At 45.1% G+C, this 26,726-nt stretch overlaps 1 pseudogene; it reads left to right on the top strand.

The window, feature by feature from the left end:
• The first annotated feature begins 4,213 nt into the window (after positions 1-4,213).
• Positions 4,214-26,726, top strand: part of LOC121289642 — a 28,731-nt pseudogene continuing 6,218 nt past the window's right edge.

The raw sequence follows: 26,726 nt of genomic DNA on the forward strand, positions 1-26,726 counted from the left end.
ATGGCGTGAAAACCCACCATTGCAGCCAGCAGGTAAAACGTCGTTTTACTCACCCGTTACCGCACTTACTGCAAATCAGATTCCGCTCAATGTCTCTCTGATTTTCTTTCTCTTTCTACCTTTCTCCCATTCGTGCTCTCACTCGTTTTCTGTTTTTTTCTTTCCCTCCTTCTTCCTTTTTCACACTATCATTCTTCATTCTTTCCCTTTTTCTCTTTCCTTCTGTTTTTCTCTTTCTCTTTCTTGGTCTTTCTTATTTTCTCTTTTTCTATCTTTGATTCTTGGTCTTTCTCATGCTTTGTCTCTCTTTTTCTTTCTCTCTCATTTTCTCTTTCACTCTCTCATCCACTTTAGTCTTTTTCTTTCTGCCCCATTCTTCCTCTCACAATGTTTTATCCTGTCCTTTGTATGGAAAGTGTTTCTATTTTCACTGCTGCCAAGCCAAGTTCTAATTTTAAGACTCTCCTCCCTTGTTCTTCATCCCTCTGAAGACAGGATCTAGTTTCTCTGTACTGACCCTATTTAATTCTCTTTTCATTTTAAACACCTCAGCTTAGTAAACTTAAGTGTATACCAAACAAGTTGATTCAACCGGTCCTTTTAAGTTAACCTTTTCGCACTTGGTATCATTCTGGTTAATGTTTAAATTTATATCGTTATTTGGAAAGCAGTCTCAGCCTCTCAGGTTTTGTGGAAGTGTGTGGATGTTATGAGCTATTCCCAAAACCCTGATACCTGGTCTTTTCTGTGTTGATGAATTGCCCATGGAGGTCCTGAAACAGGTGCTGGGCCCCTAATTAAGATGTGGACAGGGCCTATAATGCCTGTTTCGGGCAGCTGTCAGGGACACATCAATATAATCGACCCAATGTCCTGACAGGTTTACTTCAGGCACCCATGTGGCATGGGAGACAGTGCTGGGAAATTGATGCTTATTGCCCCCATTATCCATCTAAGAAATGGCACCTAATGATCCAATATTTCACCCACTGCTGAATGTATGTGACATCTATTGTTATGATCCCCTTAGAGACTGATAACTTTTAAAAAGAGATGAATTTCCCAGTGACCAACAAAAATAACCAAATGACAAGATTTCAAATTTTAAGATATTTCTCTCACTTGCTCAGTCCCTCTCTCCCTCCATGTCTCTGTCTCCAAAAAGCAGCTGTCCCATTTTTCTGTGTCACGCTATGCAAATTCTCACTTGATTTTTAATGGGTTTTGGTTAAGGCTTCTTTTCCATTGGCAATCAGATCAAATGGGTCCTGTCTCTGGGCAGAGATTAGGTACGTCCCACACTAAACCCCTATTTTATTTTAATTTTAATTTTACCTCAACTTAAAGAAGACATTTTAAAACATAACTGTATTGTAAAGTCCCGCATTTGTGAAACCTCCCCCCACAAATGAAAAGAAGTATTATGTTAGCAATCGTTTTTTTTCCCCCACAGCACCATCAAAAACAACTATTTAAACATTTAAACAACTAAAACGATTCCCCCTTTTATTCAAACATGCTGTTTTGGCACCATTATAAAGCTTAACCCCAAACAAACAATCATATGTGACAATTAAGATTTAAAGTCTAGCTTGTGTAAATTCTTAAGAGTCCCAGCTCTCTTTTCAGCAAGACTTTCTTTTACTACTGGTTCATTCACTTCCTTTCTCATTTTACAAAGCTTGTACAGTGTTTTCATGGCCTTGGTTGGAGGTTTGTGCTGTGGTTTTGCATCCTTCATGTGTTTTTTAAAAATAATTTGTGCACAGTCTGGACTCTGACATAATATTTGTGATAGGTCAAAATATTTCACAACCTGATCAACTTTGTCAAGAACAACATCGCTGATTGTTGGCAACCCATCTGGCATCTGGATATTGGTGGCTCTGGAATCCAAGGAGAAGTCCCCTGTCATAATGCTTTTTACCCTCTCAGTTCAAAAAAACCCCTTTGTTCTTCTTTAATGTCAGACACTTTTTAAGACAAGCTCTGAACCAATTTTTTTTTCCGTTTTTAACTCCTGAGCTCCATTTTCTTCCATGTCTGCATGTTTTTTAAATGTCCAAATCTGTGAAGAATGTCTCAACTAGCCAAACACCTGAATCACAATGAATGACAATTGAATTTGCCACATCCAAGTTAAATTCAGGATCAATATTATATTTAATTTTTTTTCCATGATTAAATCCATCATGTTCTTTTCTAGGAGATGCATGTTTAAAGCTGTGTCCTTTTGTGTAAGCCGTTCAGCTTTTTGTTGAGTAGAATTCTCTTTATCTGCTTTAAGAATTTTAAAAAATGTTATACTGATGTTCAACCAAAAATTTTTGGTACTCCTTTTTAGACAGTTCACAAATTCTTTTAAATTATTTTTGTTTTTAGTCCTCCCTCTCAGTTTGAGTTTTGTCTAAAACAAAAACAGAAATACCTGGAAAAACTCAGCAGGTCTGGCAGCATCGGCAGAGAAGAGCAAAGTTGACGTTTCGAGTCCTCATGACCCTTCAACAGAACCTAATTTGTTTCTAGCAAGAGGGATTGCTTCATCATTTTGAAGTTTTAATTTATGTACGAGAACAGGAATTCTTCTTCGCAACTCTATTGTATCTGTATTAGATACAGCTATGCTACTTCCCTTCAAAGCATTCCTTTCCTTTCTTTTGTTATTAATTTTGAGTGCTCTTGCTACGTGCTTTGTTAAGCCTTGCTCATGCTTTACCTACTTCATTAATTCTTACAGTTCATATTTTGTTGCAGGATTAAAGATTATCTCCTTCCTGTTCACAGATCTCACCAAATTCTCCAGTTCTATCTACATGAACTGTTTCAGTTATTCTGAAACTTTAGTCTTGGATGTTAATTTCTGAACTTTGACTGTCTGGTATGAAACATGCATGCTATTGTTCATATTAACATTGGGAGCTCAACACAAGTTTAACTCAAGCTAGAAAATTGCATTCTGCTCAGTAACAGATCAATGCAGTCAGCGTAAACAGCCTTGGAAATTACTTTCCAAACACCGAACTGGTGGTGTTCTATGGTACCAAATGCCTGAACACGAAGCTCCAATGGCTTTTCACCTTGGGACTCATCAGCCTATTTCTGACAGGCTGTGGAAGCCAATTGGGTAATGAGAGGGGATGACTGCTCACTGCACTCAGGAACATAACCTGTGGTCAGGCTGCGGCATTCAGGCTGATGCTGGGAAGGATGGCAGGCATGAGACGATTGGGAGGTTGGTGAATATGGACAGGCAGAGGCAACGTAACAGAAGATATTGTCAAGGGAGCAGTCAATACATGGATGGTGGGCTAGAAATTGCACCTTGCCATCTTTTTAAATGCAGGGGTGGTCATTCATGGCCTGCCAGTGCCCCCTAGTAAAGAGATAGACAGCAAGCAAATTTGGTGCTGCCTCCTCATTTGCCTGATAGTAACATTGGTTCAAGCAGGGCCTGTGCCACTGGCTGTGTGAGCTCTCAGCAGGTTGCCATGAGGGGCTGAGCAGCATTTGCATAGAACACAAGATGCAAACAACCTTTCCTTCTTAAAGACAGTCTGTCCTCTTAAAGAGGGGCTGCACTCAATCACAAGAGGCTGCTGCTGAATGCTATTGTTGCAATTCTGAAGAAGGGAAATGAAACACCAGTGCACAAAGAGTGCTCCCGGGGTCAGGAGAAGCCTAACGACTGCACATGGGAGGTCAAGGGTCAGTGAAAGCAGCTTCACATGACACATCCTATCCAAGAGAGCATCAATCTCTCATTCTGCTCAATGCACCATATGCCCATCATTCTCAATGTTCTGATGCTACAATATCTGTCGCAACCGACCCCATGATTCAGAGTCATCCCCTCTGTAGGACTCAGGAATTGCAGGTGTCACTGTTCCTGACTGGTTCTGCCCTGCTCCCTTCTATTGTGTGCTAGCTTGTCCTATTAGCAGCTCCTAGCACTCAGGGCTCACCCACAACATCTAGATACTCCACCTCACCTGCTCACACATGCCAGTGATGCCAGCCTCATATCCAGCTCCTTCTGCTTCTTCATGTTGCAAACTATTCAGCTATGGGTTGGCACAGAGTAATTCAAGAACTGACATTCTTCCCTTTTTCTTATAGGACAAGCTGGCACACAGTAGAAGGGAGCAGGGCAGAACCAGTCAGGAACAGTGACACCTGCAATTCCCGAGTCCTACAGAGGGGATGGCTCTGAATCATGGGGTTGGTTGCGACAGTTATTGTAGGATCAGACATTGCTGAGAACATTGAGCATGATGGTAGGTTTGTGCTTATGCCCTTTCTCAACTTGCAGCTCTTCCTGCTATCTGGCATGATTAACAAGCTGCTGATGGTGTGACCATGGACATCTTGCTTTCTTCCCTAAACTCTTACCTAGTACCAGTCAATCCCTTCTTGATTCCCTAGCTTACAGGCACCCAAGAACTATTGTTGGCCCAGTTTCATCAGCCCCAGGGGGAGAGAGAAGAACAGCGCAGCACTAATGCAGAGGCCTGGTCACTTGATCCGTCAGCTCGGACACTGGCACTGCATGTACCTTGGAGACAAGTGCAGATGCAGGGTCACTGTGTGGTGAAATCACCAGACATGAATGATCTGCAGCCACATCAGGGGAATGGTTCAAGTGCCAGCAAATCACAGGGTGAGGTTGCAAATGTGTTCCACTACAAGGGGCTCAAGTGTGGTCCTCGATGGGGTGACATTTGGGGGAGTGCTGATTGGGGTGCACACTGAGATACTGAGGGCATTGATTGTCTCCTGTCATTGCCAAGGAGCCTGGAGGAGTCCATCTAATGTGACAGGGTAGCTGGTGCAGAGCTTGTTCCCCTCAGCAGCCCCTACTCCATCTCCATGTTGTTTGCACAGCCTCAGCCACTCCCATCCCTATTGCAGCTTTTATGTAGACAGATCATCAAATCCTCTATGCTTCCTGTGAGCAACAACTCCCTGCCAAATGCAGAAATTCACCACAATACCTTCAAATACACTCCACAGCACCCCCAGAAACTTTGCTATAGCAGTAGTTATTCTAACTTATCTTTACTGCAACTTTGTTGCCTGGCCTTTAAAATATCATTAGTTTTAGCGGATCTTGCCGTTGAACGCATGACCTTTGGTGAATATGTTGAATGGCCCCTTGTGGTTCAAGTGTACAAATAGACTGTCAAATAGTTGGGAGGGCTGAGTGTCTTCATGGCACCATGAGGTCTAGCTAGTGGCGCCTAAATCCCATTAACAAATTTTAAAAAGGTCAGAGGCTTACAGCATAGCGAATGGTGCCTGTCTCAAGATGGGGCAGGGTGCAGGGTGCATTGGAAGCAGCTGGAGGTGCAGCAACCTCTGATTGGGGAAGCATTGACTTCCAAAGCACTGTCTCACCATTTGTTGCCCTGCAACTCCTAGCCAACACATAAATAAGCCTTAATCAAAGGAAGATTGTTTTGTTTTGATGATGTTGATTTTCTGCAATTGTTGGAATACCTTTAGGCTTCACTTCCCTGTCTCAAGTACGATTCTGCAAATTCATCTGATTTTGAAGGGTTCCAAGGATGTGAAAGTTGTGTGTATATGTAAACACACACATATATATATATGCTGGAAGGACTGAGCGCACTGCATTCTGTTCTTCCAGCTGATCAGATAACAGAAGTCAAAGTGAACAAGCAGCCTGTGTATTCACTCAGGTCATTGTGAGGTAAGAGAGATTTTCATGTGTCAGTAGTGTGTACAGTATAGTCAACTGTAGCTCAGTGGTATCACTGCTGCCTTTGAGTCATGGTGTGCGCTCACGTCAGACTCAAAAGACCTGAGCATATAATCCAGGCCTATTCTCAGTGCAGTGTTGAGGGAGTGCTACATTGTCTGGATGCTGACTTTCAAACAGGGTATGAAATCGAGAAACCATCTGCGCTCCTAGTTGGACGTCAAACATCCCATGGCACTACATCAAAGAAAAGGTATGGATGTTCTCCAAGTGTATAGGTCCATATTTATCTCTTAATCAAAATCACTAAAACAGATTACCTAGTCATTATCACATTGTGTTTTTTGGGACCTTGCTGTGCACAAATTGGCTGCCACATTTCCTATAAAATTATAGGAAATAAAAGTACTTTATTTTCAAGAAAGTGCATTGGGGCATCCTGAGGGTTGTGAAAGGCCCTATAGAAAGGTAACACATTTTTTTCATTCACCTTTTATATTACACCAATTAAAGCATAGGGGTCAGTATTGGAAAGTGCTCTGAAATGGGAACTAACTCACACATTCACCACTGGGTGGGAAACACAGTTCTGGATTTGCTTCCATTATAACACCCAAAAATGGAAAAAGGAGGAAAATTGAATGAGGAAACCTAGCATCACATCCTTACTCCCCAGAAGATCACTATAAAGTCCCTCCCGCCATTTAATGTATTGGTAGGATGAGCGGGAGGGGTAGAGTAGTCAGGATGTGGGGAAATAGGCTGAATTCCCTCCATCCCACCTCATCTATCACCAACCAGAGGTGAAAAATAAATTTGCGCTGCATTTAGGTGCTTCTGTTAATGGTGACTCTTCCTCTTGTAGGTGATTTTACCTCCTTGTTAAGTTTGGTGACCAAGATTATGATTGATTCAATCTCACACTAAGTCCAGCACCATTATTGAGAATTTTAAACTGAACAGTTTCAATTAAATCATACAATTAACCTACAGTGATGACTGTAGATCATTAGAAATTATCTTTAACCAAGATCTTACTGCTTGGATCACAGGATCCTAGCCTGTCAGTATGTATCTTCAATCTTCTTTTTTGAGCACTGTGTGGGACTTTTCAGAGGTTTATTTACAAAATACAATTTTCTTCTGGTTCCGATTGGTTATTTGGTTACATAATTGGCTGTTGGTTGGTTAGAGTATTCCCAAATTGCCTTCCATTGGCTTAGCCACATAAGGATCCTGTCCCACTGTAATTACCTGTCTGAGTTCAATCAATCCTATGCTGATTTCAAACAATTCGCTCTGTTTAACAGTTAGGTTTAATTAAAATTGTTCGATTCAATTCAGTATCACTGCAATTAACAAGGATTGATGTGATTAGCAAGCTTCCACTTGTCATGAGCTTCTGAAGCCTTTGCATGGCTTTCAGTCCTGGACCAATGCTATGACGCGGCAGATGGAATGTGCCAGGTGGATCAAATCCATGAGGGAAACTTGATCCCGCTATAATAAAGGTTTTGCAATTGGTATTTATTTCGAGATGCGTGCACTGAATTCAGTAGTAATACATCCACCAAGACTCTAGAGATTTTTTTAAAAACTAAAATTAACAAAAGGAAAGATTTCAAGCACATACATAGGTCTACAAATTACTACTATAACTCCTGAAACCCTAATTAATTTGGCTCCCAGTTACACCCCCTTTAAGGCAATAGTCCATGAATAGACATTAGATTCCAAACAGATCCAGCTAATTAACACAATACCCTGGACAGTGGAATTCAAAATGGCTCTCTCCAGCTTTGGTTTCTGTAGACAGCAGCTTTCTACACAAATGTCGGAGGCTTCTTGCACTTCTGTTAGACCTTACAGTGCCTTCCCTGCCACATAGCCTCACTCTCCTTTATACATGTTTCTCCCTTTTTAAATATGTAAATTCCATTGTTTCCAAATGTCTTTGGAACTTCTACCTTTCTTATAATATAATCTTTTCAAGTTGCTACTATTCTCACAAACGTCTTTGAAATTCAAATCCCCCTTCATCAATCTACAAATGCAAATTCCCTGTACACCTTACGTGCTAAGACCCCAACCATGTTTACTCATTAGCATATTAAAGACATTTCTACACATTACTTCTTTTGATAACTTTAGCATGTAATTAAATCACACACAGATGGAACAACACAACTCCCCATAAACCTACATTACAATAAACCAGAAAAATATTATGAAACTTATTATGTCTTCGTGACACCAATCAGGCTTTTATGTTCTCTTCCCTTATCTCATCCACTGCTGTTCCCCATGATCATGTTCTCCATGAGTTTCCAAAGCTCCTTTCAAACATCCGATCTCTAGTCTTTAAACTAACTTGCAGCGGTTTTATTACTCATATTTAACTGTTAACAGTTGGTCATGCTTGGGGCTGTTTATCATGCCTGCTGGTCTGATGAAGTTTATTGAGCTTATTCTCCATACGCACAATTTAACTTTTGTATTCAAGTGAGAGTTTTTCCCAGTTCCTCTTATCAGTATGATCTGGGAGTGTGCTTGTTTATCTTCACGGTCCAATTGATCGTGCCTGCCCAATGTTTTCCTTATCTGTGAAAACAGCTTGGAGCATTCAGCAGTTTCATTTCACTTTGAAAAGTTGCTTTTTGGCCTTGTAAAGCATATGGAAAACATAGGGCTGAATTTTCTGTTCATCGGGCGGTTGGGCCTGACCCAATCGTGGGTGGGCGCAGAGCCGATCGCCACCAGTGATCAGGGCCGCACCGCCATTTTACGTGGATGGGCCAATTAAGGCCCAGCCAGCGTGATGTCCGCTGGGAAGTGCTATCTATGCAGGTGGGGGAATCCCTAAAATCGAGACGGCGCTCTTTCGCGCATGCGCACAGAAGAGCGCATTCATCTCCCTGAGGCTAAGTGCAGACTTTTAAAAATATTAAAAACAGAAAAAAAAAATTCCCTTTCATGTCCCCTCATGTGACAATGTCACATGAGTTGGGACATATTCATAATTTCCATAACAACTTTATTACAATTCTTAAAACCCTACATAAAACCTCATCCCGCCGATGGATGAGGTTCCAGTTTTTTCCAGCTCCTGGCCTGCTCAACAACCTTAAGGTTGGACGGCCAGATCCTTTAATTGTTTTATTGATCCTGTCAATGGCCTCAAATGGCCATTGACAGGTCGGTGGGTGCACAGCTGATTTTGCTGTGCCCCTGCCATCCTGAAAACTTAAAAAGGGTGGGGAGATGTTGGGAATTTTATGTGTCGGCAAGTGGGCCCCGCCCTAATTGCTGATGGCAAAATCCTGCCCATAGTGTCCAACATTAAATGTGATTCTGTGATTGGACAACATTTGGTTAATAATCCTAAATGTGCTAAAATTCATGCTGCTAACCAACTTAAAATTGTCAGTTGGGCTTGCAGAGTAGCGCATGTGTGTATAAGCTACACATATATAATATATACTTTTTAAAATTCATTCACGGTATGTAGGCTTCACCGGCTGGGCCAGCATTTATTGCCCATCCCTAGTTGCCCTTGAGAAGGTGGTGATAAGCTGCCTTCTTGAACCGCTGCAGTCCATGTGGTGCAGGTACACCCACAGTGCTGTTAGGAAGGGAGTTCCAGGACTTTGACCCAGCGACAGGAACGGCGATATATTTTCAGGTTAGGATGGTGATTGACTTGGTGAGAAACTTCCAGGTGTTGGTGTTCCCATCTATCTGTTGCCCTTGTCATTCTAGATGGTTGTGTTTGTGCATTTGGAAGATGCTGTCAAAGGAACTTTGGTGGATTCCTGCAGAGCATCTTGTAAATGGTAGACACGGCTGGTACTGTGCATCAGTGCTGGAGGGAGTGAATGTTTGTGGATGTGGTGCCAATCAAAAAGACTGCTTTGTCCTGGATGGTGTCAAGCTTCTTGGGTGTTGTGGGAGTTGCACTCATCCAGGCAAGTGGGGAATATTCCTTCATACTCCTGACTTGTACTTTGTAGATGGTGAACAGGCTTTGGGAAGACAGGAGTTGAGTTACTCATCGCACGATTGTTAGCTTCTGACCTGCTCTTGTAGCCACAGTATTTATATGGCTAGTCCAGTCGCGTTTCTGGGTAATGGTAACCTGCAAAATGTTGAGTGGGGGATTCAGTGATGGTAATTCCTTTGAACACCGAGGGGCAATGGTTAGATCCTCTCTTGTTGGAGATGATCATTGCCTGACACTTGTGTAGTGTGAATGTTACTTGTCATTTGTCAGCCCAAGCCTGTATATTGTCCAGGTCTTGCTGCATTTGGACCTGGACTGCTTCAGTATCTGAGGAGTTGCGAATGGTGCTGAACATTGTACAATCATCAGCAAACATCCCCACTTCTGACCTAATGGTTGGGCTGAGGACACCACCCTGAGGAACCCCTGCAGTGACGTCCTGGAGCTGAGATGACTGACCTCCAATAACTGCAACCATCTTCCTTTGAGCTAGGTATTACTCCAATCAGCGGTGAGTTTTCCCCCTGATTCCCAATAACCCCAGTTTTGCTAGGGCTTCTTGATGCCACACTTTGTCAAATGCTGCCTTGATGTCAAAGGCAGTCACTCTCACCTCACCTCAGGAGTTCAACTCTTTGGTCCATGTTTGAACCAGGGCTGTAATGAGGTAAAGAGCTGAATGGCCCTGGAGGAACCCAATCTGGCCATCTGTGAGCAGGTTATTGCTAAGCAAGTGCCACTTGATAGCCTTGTTGGTAACCTCTTCCATTACTTTACTGATGATGGAGAGTAGACTGATGGGACGGTAATTGGCCTGGTTGGATTTGTCATGCTTTTTGTGTACATGACATACCTGGACAATTTTTCACATAGCTGAGTAGGTGCCAGTGTTGTAGCTGTACTGGAACAGCATGGCTAGGGGTGTGGTAGGTTCTGGAGGACAAGTCTTCAGTAGTATTGCTGGAATATTGTCAGGGCCAATAGTCTTTGATGTATCCAGTGCCTTCAGCCATTTCTTGAAATTGCATGGAATGACTTGAATTGGCTGAAGACTGGTATCTATGATGCTGGGGGCCTCTAGAGGAGGCCCAGGTAGATCATCCACTTGGCACTTCTGGCTGAAGATTGTTGTGAATGCTTCAGCCTTATCTTTTGCACTGATGTGCTGGGCTCCTCCATCATTGATGACCTGGATATCTGTGGATCCTCCTCCTCCAGTGAGTTGTTTAATTGTCCACCGCCATTCAGGACTGGATGTGGCAGGACTACAGAGCTTACATCTGGTCTGTTGGTTTTGGGATCACTTAGCTCTGTCAATCACTTGCTGCTTATGCTGTTTGGCACGCAAGTAGCCCTGTATTATAGCTTCATCAGGTTCACAGCTCATTTTTAGGTATGCGTGGTGCTGCTCCAGACATGCTGTCCTGCACTCTTCATATATTAATATACAGAGCCCTGTTCTATGCAGACAGAAATAATATGTACATAATTTGCACAGAATAATTGGCAGCCACCCGCTGGCTCCTTCCTCAGGGCAATTTCTTGATTAATCAAGGTCAAACAGCTTGATTTAAATTTCAAACAATGCTTGCCAGTTAACTGTCCATCACCATTAACTGGTGCATTCTCCACCTCTACCAATCAGAGTCCGCTTGCCAACCAATCAACACTCTCTTCTTATACAGTATAAAGTTGTTGCTTCCCCTGACGTTGGTATTCTTGCGATTGTCCTGATGACTACAAGACGAAAGCTTTGACAAAAAGTCTTTTTTCAGCAAGACTCAAATTCTGTACTACCAAATGACAATTAATTTATTTTTACCATTCATCTTCCTTTTCAATTGGGATTGATTCATAAAGAACTAGTTTGTTCATAGAAATCACATGACCCTCAACTCTCGAATTCTGCTAATACTTTGGTCAATGAAATCACATGACCCACATCCTGAATCCTGCTCCACTGTTCTGATTGGTTCATGGGAACCTCCAACTATGGGAGGGGATTGATTGGTTTCTTTTGTTTTAATGATAGTCGCTCTCATTCCTTGTTAGCGGCCCTGATCCTAGCTCGACCTCACCAGTCTGGGGCTGGAAGTGTCCCTGTCGGCAATTTCAGGCTTCTGGTTTCATGTTCCCTGTCCTTCTCACCATAAAAAGATTATTTTGTATATTTAAGTTTTTGAAAACAGCCGGATGGAATGGGCAACAAAGGATCAGGATCCCAGGTCTTTGGTCTTAGGGTGGGGGGAGAGGGGGAATATCCTGGAAGTTTCCATCTCTTCACACTAATGACACTGACCCCAGGATTGAGGGTGGTTTCAGTGCTCAGGCGGGCTGGTGGGTGGGGCATGCTACCCCAGCCCAGCTCCAGTGACTGAGCAGCCTGTCTAGGATTTCCAGACGTATGTGTTACCGACACTGAGATCAACTTACCCTCAAAAAGCCGATGAAGCATCTCATATCAATGGATTCCAGATGAGAATATGGGGAGTATGGCAAATAGGGCCTATGGAGATCTGTGACAGTATATGCAATTCATGTTCTGGCAGCACTATCGCTGGAGATAAAACAGTGATGGTTAGTTTTGTTTAATAATTTCAGTTTCTATTCTTGCCCTCAGGAAATAAATAATCTGGAAACCATAACACATCAGGCACTTTCACCTTCAACTCACCAGGCAGAGTGGAAGTCGAAGAAGGAATTTAGCTTTTGATCAGCATTATGAAGTAAAATCATTGGAATTCTGTCTGCATTAGACTATTAGACTATTGAACGAGGAACCTGTTTTCAGAAATACAAAGAATAAATTACATAGCAGTTGGCACAGATAGAGCGGGGAATGCTGCTGCATCGTAACTAGTGATTGTCAGAAGAAATAAGAGACAAAGGGCATCCTCTCCTCATTAACAAGTGCTATAAGTAGCAGTAAATATTATTAATCTGTGAAACAAACACCCTTTTAAAATACAGAGTGTGTTGTTCCTAATCCCCTGGTATATGTCTGATAGTGTTTGAGGATAAAAAGACATACTTGTATTTATATAGCAGGTTTCCCAACCTCAGAACATTCCAAAGGGCAGAGTCATCCGGTCAGCGAGCTGGGGCGGGCCCGACACGCCATCGCATAAAATGATGAGCGATGACATCAGGCATGTCACTGTGCACCATTGCGATATTTCGGCGGCTGGGCGCGCTATGAGTTCTGAGGTGTGCCACCATTAATTAACAGGCCACTTAAGGCCCTTGAGGGAGTAATAGACAGCGATTTTTCTCAGGGCATCTACACAAAAATGTGGGTAGGCCACGTTTTTAAAAACCTCAACCACAGGCGAGATAAGTGGAGTAAGTGGGCTCGTGAATGCTAGTTGTTAGTCATTTAGAAACTTACTGCTACTTGCTTGTCTGAACAGGAGAACTTCAAATCTCTTCAGAGCTGCTTTTACAGGAATAACAGGCTTCAGGTCAGGAGTCTGGAGAAAACATAATTCTTGGGGCCTTGCAGTTTCAGGCAGCCTTCGCTTACCCTGGGAATGGGGGTTGTGTTCTCCACTGGCGGCACCTCCTCTGAGGAGGAAGGGAGGGCCAGAAGAGGGAGGAGGCCAGGAGTCCATATTCAGCCACTAGGGGAGCCACCTTTGGGAGGACAGGCACAGGCACAAGGGATGAAGGGCCAACAGGAAGTGCAAGGTGGGAGAGGCCGCAGAAGACACCACTATTCTGCTGCCAGGGTATACAGGCGGTGAAGCAGCTACCTCAATATGTCTGAGATGCAGTGTCGAAGGAGGCATCGTCTCTCAAGGGAGACAGTGACCTCCATCTGTCAGATGATAGGCCCTGAGATCAGATCCGACTGCATGGATGGACACTCAATGCCAGTTGTGCTAAAGGTAATGGCTGCCTTCAACTTCTATGCCTCTGGCTCCTTCCAGGAGTCGGTGAGTGAACTTTCCGTAGTCTCCCACTCAGCTGTCCACAGTTGTGTCAAGCTGGTGACAGACGCTCTGTTCAGGCGTGCATTGACTTTCATTCACTACCACTCTGACAAGGCCAGCCAGACAGAGCAAGCCAGAAGCTTTGCCGTGATTGCTGGCTTCTCCCACATTATTTGTACACATAACTATCAAGGCGCCAGCAGGTGAGCCCTGTGCCTTCGTCAACAGGAAGGGCTTCCACTCCATGAACGTACAGATAGTGTGTGATCACAGGATGCTGATTCTACAAGTCTGTGCAAGGTACCCAGGCAACTCCCATGATGCCTACATCCTCAGACACTCCCAGGTGCCGGGGCTCTTCAGTGCTCCATCCAGGTTTGATTGATGGCTGGTGGGTGACAAGGGCTATCCCCTCAGAAGGTGGCTCATGACACCTCTCCACCATCCAAGAACAGAGGCTGAGCAGTGGTACAATAGGAGTCACGGCACCACAAGGGCTGTGGTGGAGAGAGCCGTCGGTCTTCTCAAGATGCGCTTCCGATGCCTGGACCGTTCAGGGGACGCACTTCAGTACCCCCCAGGTCATGTGTCGCTGATAGCGGTTGTATGCTGTGTTCTCCACAATCTGGCGCTGGAAAGGGGCGATGCAGCGGAGGAAGAAGATGTAAATGCAGATGCTCTGGCTGCACACGATGAGTCCAGTAGTGAGTCCGAGGATGAGCACACTCAGGAGAATGCTGACGGGGTAGATGCTGACCTGGGCAACATCCAGGGAGGCAGCAACACCCGGGAGGCTTTAATCATAGATCCTTCAGCTAGCCCACCACAGATGGACCTCCAACACATGCTAGGGCTGCAGGCTCCATACTCGATACCTGAGAGCAACAATTGCCTGGTTAGGAACATTAACTCTGTGCTTCGTCAATAAAGCTCAATGACAAACAAGTCACTCATAACATTATGGGTTCCCGTCCGCCTGTAGAAGGAATGAAGTGCCACCCAGAGGCTTGTTGAGAACTAAAACATTTAATGATTGCGTACTACAAAACAGAAATGAAAGTGCATTAAAAGGTATTGAACAACACACCGAATGAGAAGCAACTGACGTGGGGGCAACAGAAAACCACCAGTGATAAGCCCGTGTTGTGCCTGAGGTGATTTATGTTTACGTTTGCGGATGCTATGGTTGGGTTCTCCCCCCTCGCTGGCACTGATATTGGAGACAGCCTGCCCACTCTGCTGTCCTGTTGGCCTTGATGACCTTTGCGGTCGTCGTCTGGCCCGTGAAGCCTGTGCTGGCCCCGACTGTGAGGGAGCAGCAAGTGGCATGCTGGCATCTCCCCAGTCACTGCAGCCTCATCAGATGTCATGGTCACTGGCAGAGAGGTGGAGGAGCTGCTGCCCTCACCTGGAGCACCCTGAGCGGAGCCCACAGAGATGACAGGCAGGTCATGCGCCAACGTGAGGTCGCTTTGGACCTCCCTGCTCACCATTGATGGATGGGCGCCTAGCTGGGATATTGGGTGCCATGGGCAGCTGTGCCTTCAGCTGCCTAGCCCCTCTGTTCAGGGCTTTCCTCCCTAAAACACATGCCTTCTCTACCTCTCTTACCTCCTTTGAGCTGCTCCTTAAAATCTACCTTTTTCATCAAAGCTTCTAGCCATGTATCCTAATATCTTATCATTAGTTTTGGTGTCAAATTTTGTTTGGCAATGCTCCTGTGAAGTAGCCTGGGAGGCTTCATTATGTTAAAGGTTTTAGATAAATGTGAGTTGTTATTGTAAATTTTCGATGTGTGCTGCTGTGGAATTCTGTGGACTACACTGTTGTTTAAACTGTGAAATAGTAATCTCTAAAAAATTTTTTCAGAATGCCTGTAGCAACTGAAACGTGATCCTTAAACCAAACACCTGGAGGCCTAGGAAACAAAAACAGATTTTGTTTTTCAGTGGCCTGGCTGATTATCCACCCACGTGATGGCTTCTTTGTCTCTTGTGTGCTCCAGCCTCAAATATTTTGAGTGCATGACTCTCTCTGAAAGTCAGTCTCCAGAGACAAGCCAGTGAAAAGCAGCAACATTTGTCATTTCAGGTCATAGGGTGAATAATGAACCTTTCCACCACTGGGATAGGAAATTACTCTGGGTATAGTTTGGATTCTCACTGTATCTTCTAGAGTCCCACAGACCCTGTCCAAACTAGATCCCCGAGAATAGATCCTCTCCAATGCGCTCGAAAACCCATTCTCACAATATTGTAAGATGAAAATCTGATAAATTGATGAATAAAATTGCACAGAATCAATTGGATACAGCAACAGATGGTAATGCATGACTTCATTTTTTGCTGGCTCTTTTAAAGCTGTTTCATAGAAAAATGGAAAATAGGAGAAGGAGGAGGCCATTCGGCCCCTCGAGCCTGCTCCACATTCAATATGATCATGGCTGATCCTCTATCTCAACACCATACTCCTGCTCTCTCCCCACACCCCTTGATGCCTCTGCTTTCCAGAAATCTATCTATTTCCTTCTGACATATGCTCAGTGACTTGGCCTCCAAAGCCTTCTGTGGTAGAGAATTCCACAGGTTCACCATCCTCTGAGTGAAGAAATTTCTCCTCAACTCAGGCCTACCCTGAGACTGTGACCCTTTGTTCTAGGCCCCTCAGCCAGGGGAAACATCATCCCAGCATCCAGCTTGCCCAGCCATGTCAAAATTTTATATGTTTCAATGAGATCCCCTCACATTCTTCTAAACACCAATGAATACAGGCTGAATTGACCCAATGTCTTGTCACACAACAAACCTGCCACCCAGGAATCAGTCTGGTGAACCTTCATTGCACTTTCTCTACGGCAAGTAAGCAGACCAAAACTCCACACAAAACCCCAGGTGTGCTCTCACCAAGGCCCTGTACAGCTGTGGCAAGACATCATTACTCCTGTACTCAAGTCCTCTCGCAATGAAGGCCGACATACTATTTGCCCTCCTAAGTGCTTGCTGCACCTCCATGCTTGCTTCCAGTGATTGTTGTACAAGGACATCCAAGTCCCCTTGTACATCAACATTCCCCAATCTACCACCATTTAAATAATAATCTGCCATTCTGTTTTTCCCACCGAAGTGGATAACTTCACACTTATCCATGTCATACAGCATCTGCCATTTTTTGCCCATTCACTCAACTTGTCTAAATCGCCTTGAAGCCTCTTTACATCCTCCCTACCATTCACATTCCCACCTAGTTTTGTGTCATCGGCAAATTTGGAAATATTACACTTATTTCTCTTATCCAAATCATTGATATATATTGTGACTAGCTCAAGCACTGATCCCTGTGGTACCCTACTACATCCTGCCATTCTGAAAAAGATCCATTTGTTCCCACTCTGGTTCCTATCTGTTAACCAACTCTCAATCCATGCCAATATATTACCCCCAAACCCATGTGCTTTATTGTTGCACACCAATCTTTTTAGTGGGACTTTCACAAAAGCTTCCTGAAAATCCAACTAACCACATCCACTGGTTCTCCCTTATATATTCTATTATTTAAATCCTCAAAAACTCCAGTAGGTTTGTCAAACATGATTTCCCTTCCATAAACCCATGTTGATTTTGTCTAATAATCCCTCTGATATTTTCTAAGTGTCCTGTTATCACACCCTTAATAACAGAGTCTAGAATTTCCACTACTATTGATGTTAGGCTAACCGGCCTGTAATTCCCTGTTTTCTCTCTCCCTCCTTTTTCAAAATTGTGCAATTACATTTCCCACCCTCCCATCTACTGGGACTGTTCCAGAATCTAAAGGATTTTGGAAGATGACAGCCAATGCATCCACTATTTCCATGGCCACCTCCTTTATACCCTGGGATGTAGATTAACAGGCTCTGAGATTTATTGGCTTTCAGTCCCATTAACCTCTCCAGCACTATTGCTTTAGTAATACTAATTTCCTTCAATTCCTCCTCCTCATTAGACCCTTGGTTCCTAGCACTTCTGTAAAGTTACTTGTGCCTTCTTCTGTGAAGACAGAACTAAGGTAGTTGTTTAATTGCTCTGCCATTTCCTTGTTCTCTATTATAAATTCTCCCAATGCGGACTGTAAAGGACCTACATTTGCCGTCACTAATCTTTTTCTTTTATGTACTTGCAGAAGCTTTTACAGCACGCTCTTATGTTCTTGCAAGTTTACTCTCATACACTATTTTGCCTCTCTTTATTAATCTCTTTGTCCTTTTCTGCTGCATTCTAAACTGCTCCCAATCCTCAGGCTTGCTACTTTTTCTCGGAACTTTATATGACTCCTGTTTGGATCTAATACTATCCATAATTTTTTTTGTTAGCTATGGTTTCCTGCTACTAAATTAATAACAGCCCTTTGATAACTTTTATGATGAAATGGAGATACCAGAACTACACAAGTAAAACATGATTATAATTATTTCTAAGTTCAGGCAACTTTGAGCTACAGAACTCTTGATCAAGATCAGAATGTAATTCAGTAATGACACCAACTCATTGTGATTCTCAGGAAAATCTAAAGCTGAGACAATGGGCACCTCTCCCATAGCCAAGTTGGTGGCGTGGACAGATAGGTGGAAGATGAAGTTCAATGCAGAATGGTGTGAAGTGATGCATTTTGGTAGGAAGAGCATGGAGAGGCAATATAAAATAAGGGGTATAAACCTAAGGGGGTACAGGAACACAGAGACCTGGGTGTATACGTGCATAGATCATTAAATGTAGCAGGACAAATGGAGAGAGCAGTTAAAAAAGCATACAATATCCTGGGCTTTATAAATAGGGGCATAGAGTACAAGAGCAAGGAGGCTATGCTGAGCTTAAATAAGACACCAGATAGACCTCAGCTGGAGTATTGTGTACAGTTCTGGGCGCCACACTGTAGGAAGATTGTGAACGCATTGGAGAGAGTGCAGAAGAGGTTTACAAGAATAATTCCAGGGATGAGAAACTAAAGTTATGATGAGGGATGGGGGAGATTAGGACTGTTCTCCTCAGCGAGGAGAAGGCTAAGAGGAGATTTGATAGAGATGCTCAAAATCATGAGGGGAATAGAGTAGTTGGGGAGAAACTGTTCTTGCTTGTAAAAGGATCGCGAACAAGAGGGGACAGATTTAAAGAGATTTGCAAAAAAGCAAATGGGATTTTAAAAAAAATTAATTCATGGGTTGTGGGCTTCGCTGGCTGGGACAACATTTATTGGCCATCCCTAATTGCCCTTGAGAAGGTGGTGGTGAGCTGCCTTCTTGAACCGCTGCAGTCCATGTGGTGTAGGTACACTCACAGTGCTGTTAGGAAGGGAGATCCAGGACTTTGTCCCAGCAACAGTGATGGAATGACAATATATCTCCAAGTCAGCTTGGTGACTGACTTGGAGGGAAACTTCTAGGCCGGTGGTGTTCCCATCTATTTGCTGCCCTTGCCCTTCTAGATGGTAGTGGTCATAGGTTTGGAAGATGCTGCTGGAGGTGCCTTGGTGAATTCCTGCAGTGCATCTGGTAGATGGTACACACTGCTGCTACTATGTGTCGGAGATGGAGGGAGTTAATGTTTGTGGATGTGGTGCCAATCAAGTGGGCTGCTTTGTCCTGGACGGTGTTAAGCTTTTTGTGTGTTGTGGGAGCTGTAGTCATCCAGGCAAATGGAGAGTATTCCATCACACTCCTGACTTGTGTCTTGTAGATGGTGGACAGGCTTTGGGGAGTCAGGAGGTGAGTTACTCGTCATATGATTCCTAGCCTCTGACTTGCTCTTGTAGCCACAGTATTTATATGGCTAGTCCAGTTCAGTTTCTGGTCAATGATAACCCCGCAGGATGTAGATAGTAGGGGATTCAGTGATGGTAATGCCATTGAACATCAAGCAGCGATAGTTGGATTCTCTCTTGTTGGAGATGGTCATTGCCTGACATTTAGGTGGCGTGCATTTTACTTGCCACTTGTCAGTCCAAGCCTGGATATTGCCCAGGTCTTGCTGCATTTGGACATGGACTGCTTCAATATCTGAGGAGTTATGAATGGTGCTGAACATTGTACAATCATCAGCAAATATCCCCACTTCTGACCTTATGATGGAAGGAAGGTCATTGATGAAGCAGCTGAAGATGGTTGGGCAGAGGACACTGACTTGAAGAACTCCTGCGGTGATATCTGGAACTGAGGTGACTAACCTCCAAAAACCACAACCATCTTCCTTCATGCTAGTATGTCTCCAAGCAGTGAAGATTTTATCCCCCTGATTCTTATTGACTCCAGTTTTTCTAGGGCTCTTTGATGCCACAGTCGGTCAAATGCGGCCTTGATGTCAAGGGCAGTCACTCTCACCTCACCTTGGGAGTTCAGCACTTTTGTCCATGTTTGAACTAAGGCTGCAATGAGGTCAGGAGCTAAGTGGCCCTGGATGAACCCAAACCGCACGTCAGTGAGCAGGCTATTGCTAAGCAAGTGCCGCTTGATAGCACTGTTGATGACCCCTTCCATCACTTTACTGATGATGGAGAGTCAACTGATGGGATGGTAATTGGTCAGGTTGAATTTGTTCTGTTTTCTGTGTGCAAGACACACCTTGGCAATTTTCCACATAGCCGGGTAGATGCCAGTGTTGTAGCTGTGCTGGGACAGCTTGGCTAGCGGTGAGACAAGTTCAAGAGCACAAGTATTCAGTACTATTGCCGGAATATTGTCAGGAATGTTGTCATAGCCTTTGCAGTATCCAGTGCCTTCAGCCATTTCTTGATATCACGTGGAGTGAATTGAATTGGCTGAAGACTGACATCTGTGATGCTGGGGACCTCCGGAGGAGGCCAAGATGGATCATCCACTCGGCACTTCTGGCTGAAGATAGCAGCAAATGCTTCGGCGTTATATTTTGCACTGATGTGCTGGGCTCCACCATAAGACCATAAGACCATAAGACATAGGAAATCCCCCATGATCACTGTAACCTTGCCTTTCTTACACACCTTTTCTATCTCCTGGTGTGTCTTGTGCCCCACATTCTGACTACTGTTCGGAAGCCTGTACATAACTCCCATTATGGTTTTTTTACCTTTGCGGTTCCTCAACTCTACCCACACAGATTCGACATCATCTGACCCTATGTCATTTCTTGCTATCGATTTAATTTCATTTCTTACTAACAAAGCAAACCCATCCCCTCTGCCAATCTGCCTATCTTTTCAATAGGATGTATATCCTTGGATATTTAGCTCCCAGTCCTGATCCCCTTACAGCCATGTCTCTGTGATGCCTACTACATCATACCTGCCAATTTCAGTCTGCGCCACAAGCTCATTTACCTTTCTTCGTATACTGCGCACATTTCGATACAACACCTTCAGTCCTGTATTTCCCATCCCCTTTCTCATTGTCATCCCTTTATCTGATGTGCTTGAAGTTAGATTCCTAGCCCTTTCCGAACACTCTGTCCTATTTGTGTTCTGAGACTTTAATAGCCTCTCCTGGGCTCTCCCTTTTTAGTTTTCTCATAATTTTCCATGAAGTTGAATCCACCCCCCTACACGCTAACCTGCTGCTTTGTTTCCCATTAGTCATACTTCTTGGAGTTTTACCCTTCCCTCCACCCCCCCCCATTTTCTAGTTTAAAGTCCTGTTGACCACTCTATTTACCCTAATCGCTAGAACATTGGTCTCAGATCAGTTCAGGTGGAGACCATCCCAACGGTACAGATTCCTCCTGTTCCAATACTGATGCCAGTGCCCCACGAAATGGAATCCCTCTTTCCTGCACCACTCCTTTAGCCACGTGTTTACTTCCCTTATTCTCGCGTCACTATGCCAATTTGCACATGGCCCGGGCAGTAATCTGGAGATTATAACCCTTGAGGACCTGTTCTTTAATTTAGTTCCTAGTTCCTGATAATCCCCAAACAGGTCCTCCTTTCTAGTCTTACCTATGTTATTTGTCCTGACGTGGACCACAACAGCTGGATCCTCCCCCTCCCTCTCCAATATCCTTTCAAGCCGGTCCCTCACCCTGGCACTGGGCAGGCAACATACCATGCAGGACTCTCAATCCTGCTTACAAAGGATGCTATCAATTCCCCTAATTATAGAATCCCCTACAACTACCACTTGTCTTTTTGCTCCCCCCTCTTGAATGTCCTCCTGTGCCCCGGTGCCATGGTCAGCTGGCTCATCCTCCCTACAGCCCTGTTTCTCATCCACACAGGGAGCAAGTACCTCGTACCTGTTGGACAAGGTCAAGAGCTGAGGCTCCTCTGTTCCTGAACAGAGGATCCCTCTACTTGCCTCACTTGAGTCACACCCTGCTGACCCTGACCACTGACCGAACTTGAGGTACTTGATCTACCCGGTGTGACCGCCTCCTGAAACAAAGCGTCCAGGTAACTCTCCCCCTCCAGCAACCAGCACTTGCTGCAGATGTGGTTACTGTGGCTTGCAATGGGATCTGCCAGCTCTCACAACATACAGTTAGAGCATTGCAATTGAGATTGCAATGAGATTGTAATTTTGTGTTCACTTCCAGGGGTATTGATGAAATGGTTTCTGAAGGCACTGTAAAGATATAGCACTTCAATAAGTAACAACCCCACTTGTCCTTAAGTATAAGATCATCCCAAGGAGCTTTATAATGGAAAGATGGCACAAAGCCACATGACATGTCAGGGCCAGGTAACTCAAGTTTAGCTGAAGAGTTAACTTATAGGAAGCAAGGTAGGGAGGAAATTGAGTTTTGCGCAGAGAACAAATTAGTCACAGGGTTAGAGTATAAAATTAGATGCTCAGGAGGCCAGAATCAGATAAGTGCAGGTATTGGTTGGGGGTTGGGGGGGTGGGGTGGGTAGGGTTGGGAAGAGATTTTGAAGATGGGGTTATGGTATAATTTGAAAACCAGGAAGAGCAATTTTAAAATTTCTGCCATTATGGAACCAGGTTAGAGGTGGATGTTGGAAGAAGTAGCTGTTCTGGGTCTTACTGTCTACACACCTGGCTGCCATGTTTCTCAAGGTTGTGGAAAGTGCCAGTAATGGAGCCCTTGTGACCAAATGTGAGCAGCACATCTTACTTTGAGGTTACTTTGAGTTCCTAAATGTGCTTAAGGAGGTGGTGGTGAGCCATCTTCTTGAACTGCTGCAGACCATGTGGTGCAAGTACACTCACAATGCTGTTAGGGAGAGAGTTCCAATATTTGGCCAAGCAATAATCAAGGAATAGTGATATATTTCCAAATCAGGATGGTAAGTAGCTTGGAGGGGATCTTCAGGTGGTGGAGTTCCTGTTTATTTGCTGGAAGTATGGAGAGAGCAGAAGCAAAGAGAGAGCAGGAGCAGAGGGAGAGCAAGAGCAGAGAGAGAGAGAGCAGGTGTGCAGGGAGAGAGCAGCAGCACTGGGAGAACGGAAGCACCGAGAGAGCGGGAGCATGGAGAGAGCAGGAGCACGGAGAGATCAAGAGAACAGAGAGAGAGAGCAGGAGCATGGACAGAGCAGAAGCATGGAGAGAGATCATGTGCATGGAGAGAGAGCAGGAGCACAGAAAGAGAGCAGGAGCATGGAGGGAGAACAGGAACACAAGGAGAGAGCAGGGGCACAGGGAGAGAACAGCAGCACAGGGAGAGCAGGAGTATGGAGAGATTGGGAGCATGGAGAGAGCACGAGCATGGAGAGAACGGGAGCACAGAGAGAGAGAGAGAGAGCAGGAGCAGAGAGAGCAGAAGCAGAGAGGGTGGGCAGGTACATGGAGAGAGAACAGGTGCACGGAGAGAGATCAGGTGCACAGGAAGAGAGCAGGAGCACAGGGAGAGCAGAAGCAAGGAGAGACCAGGAGCAAGGAGAGACCAAGAGTACAGAGAGAGCAGGAGCACGGAGACAGCAGGAGTATGGAAAGAACAGGATCACAGAGATGGGGCAGGAGCTTGGAGAGAACAGGACCATGGAGAGAGCAGGAGCACCGACAGTAAGTAGGAGCACGGAGAGAGTTGGGGCACAAAGAGAGAGAGAAGGAGCATGGAGAGAGGAGGAGCACAGAGAGAGCATGAGCAGAGAGAGAGCAGGAGCATGCCGAGAGAGCATGAGCATGGAAAGAGAACAGAAGCACGGGGAGAGAGTAGGAGCATGGGGAAACAGGAGCATGGAGAGAGAGAGCAGGAGCAAGCAAAGAGAGCAAGAGCATGGAACCAGCAGCAGCACGGAGAGAGCAGCAGCAAGGAGAGAGCAGGAGCACAGAGAGAGCAGGAGCACGGAGAGACCAGGAGCACAGAGGCAGCAGGAGCAAGGAGAGAGAGCAGGAGCATGGACAGACCAGGAGCACAGAGTGAGCAGGAGCATGGAGAGAGCAGGAGAACAGGGAGTGCAGGAGCATGATGGGAGAGGAGTATTAAGGGATCAGAAGCAGAGAGAGAGAGAGCAGGTGCATGGAGAGAGCAGGAGCATGAAAAGCTGGAGAACAGGGAGAGCAGGAGCACAGAAACAGCAGGAGCAGAGAGACAGAGATAGCAGGGGCACCGACAGAGCAGGAGCACGGAGAGAGCAGGAGCACAAGTAGAGCAGGAGTACAGAGAGAGACCTGTAATGTGGAGAGAGCAGGAGCACGGAGAGAGAGCAGTAACATGGAGAGTGCAAGAATACGGTGAGACTGCAGAAGAATGCAGAAGCACGGGGGTTGGGGAGCAGAGCACAGAGAAAGCAGAAGCTTGGAGGGAGCAAGAAAATGGGGAGAGCAGGTGCACAGAGAGGGCAGGTACAGGAAGCAAGCTGGAGAATGGAGAGAGCTAGGGTATAGAGAACACAGAATTATGGGGAGAGCAGGAGTATGGAGACATCGAGAACACAGAGAGAGCAGTTGCAAGGAGAGAGTGTGGGCACAGGGAGAGAAAGCAGGAGCATGGAGAAAGCAGGAGCATAGAGAGCAGGAGCATGGAGAGAGAGCAGTAGCATGGAGAGAGAGCAGGAACATGGAGGGACAGCCAGAGCATGGGGAGAGCAGGAGCAGGGAAAGAGAGCAGTAGCACGGGGAGTGAACAGGAGCTCTCTGATTTCATTGGAGCAGAGAAGACTGAGGGGTGACCTAATCGAGGTGTGCAATGTTATGAGGGGGATGGACAGGGTGGATAGGGAGCAGCTGTTCCACTTAGTTGAAGGGTCAGTCACAAGGGGGCATAAGTTCAAGGTTAGGGGCAGGAGGTTTAGGGGGGATGTGAGGAAAAACTTTTTTACCCAGAGGGTGGTGACAGTCTGGAATGCACTGCCTGGAAGGGTGGTGGAGGTGGGTTGCCTTACATTCTTTAAAAAGTACCTGGATAAGCACTTGGTACATCATAACATTCAAGGCTACGGGCCAAGTGCTGGTAAATGGGATTAGGTAAGTAGGTCAGGTGTTTCTCATGTGTCGGTGCAGACCCAATGGGCTGAAGGGCCTCTTCTGCACTCTGTGATTCTATGATTTTGTGAACGTGGAGAGAGCAGGAGAATGGAGATAGCAACAGCACAGAGAGATCAGGATCACACAGAAAGAGCAGTAGCATAGAGAGGGAGCAGGAGCAGGGAGAGAGCAGGAGCATGGAGCAAGTAGCAGCACAGAGACACCAGGAGCAGGGAGAGATCAGGGGCATGAAGAGAGCAGGAGCACAGAGAGAGAAGAAGCACAGAGAAAGCAGGAGCAAGGACAGAGAGCAGGAGCATGTAGAGACCTAGACCCTGGAAAGAGCGAGAGCAAACAGAGAGAGCAGGAGCAGGGAGAGAGAGCAGTGGCATGGAGAATTATCATGGGGCATGAAGAGAGCAGGAATACCAGGACAGCAGAAGCACAGAGAGTGCAGGAGCGTTGAGAGAACATGCACACGGATAGAGCAGGAACACAAAGAGGGCAGGGGCATGAGTAGAGCAGAAGTACAGGGAGAGAAGGAACACAGCAAGAGCAGGAGCACTGAGAGAGCTGTACACCAACTTGTGTGTTTGGTTAAGATGAGATGACTCCATGATGCAGCATTGACTCAATTTCTTGTGTCACTTTTATTAAAAGTGAGTGTGGAATATCCTTTGGGGTGAATAAACACGCTGGTTTTACATCTGGTCTCAATATGATGTGATGGGCAATTTTCAGCTTCCCCAGACCTCCTAATGATTGTAGGATCTCTGTTCACAATTGTGTCTGTTTTTCTGGGTTTCTGAGTTCATCAACTTCATAGATGAGTTGTAGATCTGTGCAACCTTTTTGGCTTAACAGTGAATAACATTTGCTTTGGAGAATGTACAAAGCTTTAGTGATTTCACTTCCATTCGTCACCAACAGTGCTGTTTGGGAGGGATTGATAGAATTTTGACCCAGTGATAATCAAGGAATGGCGATATATTTCCAAGTCAGGATGGTGAGTGACTTGGAAGGGAACTTGCAGGTGGTTGTGTTTCCAACTATCTGCTGCCCTTGTCCTTCTAGGTGGTATTGATCATGGATTTAAAAGATGCTGTCCAAGGAGCCTTGGTGAGTTTCTGCAGTGCATCTTGTAGATGGTACACACTGCTGCCATTGTTCATCAGTGGTGAAGGGAGTGAATGTTTGTGGAAGAGGTGTCAATCAAGTGGACTGTTTTGTCCTGGATGGTGTCAAGCTTCTTGAATATTGTGAGAGCTGCACTTATCCAGGCAAATGGGGAGTGTTCCATCACACTCCTGACTTCTGCCTTGTAGAAGGTGGACAGGCTTTGGGAGTCAGGAGGTGAGCTACTCATCGCAGAATTCCTAGTCTCTGACCTGCTTTTGTAGCCATAGTGTTTATATGGCAAGTTCAGTTCAGTTTCTGGTCAATGGTAACCCCGCAGGATGTCAATAGTGGGGGTTTCAGAGATGGTAATGCCATTGAATGTCAAGGGACGACAATTAGATTCTCTCTTGTTGGAGATGGTCATTACCTGGCATTTAAGTGGTGCAAATGTTACTTACCACAGGGTCTTGCTGCATTTGGACATAGACGGCTTTAGTATGTGAGAAGTCGCGAATGGTGCTTAAAATTGTGCAAGCCATCAGCGAACATCCCCACTTTTGACCTTATTGTGGAGGGAAAGTCATTGATGA

This window comes from Carcharodon carcharias, chromosome 17 (assembly GCF_017639515.1).
Source record: "Carcharodon carcharias isolate sCarCar2 chromosome 17, sCarCar2.pri, whole genome shotgun sequence".
In the NCBI taxonomy this organism is placed as follows: domain Eukaryota; kingdom Metazoa; phylum Chordata; class Chondrichthyes; order Lamniformes; family Lamnidae; genus Carcharodon; species Carcharodon carcharias.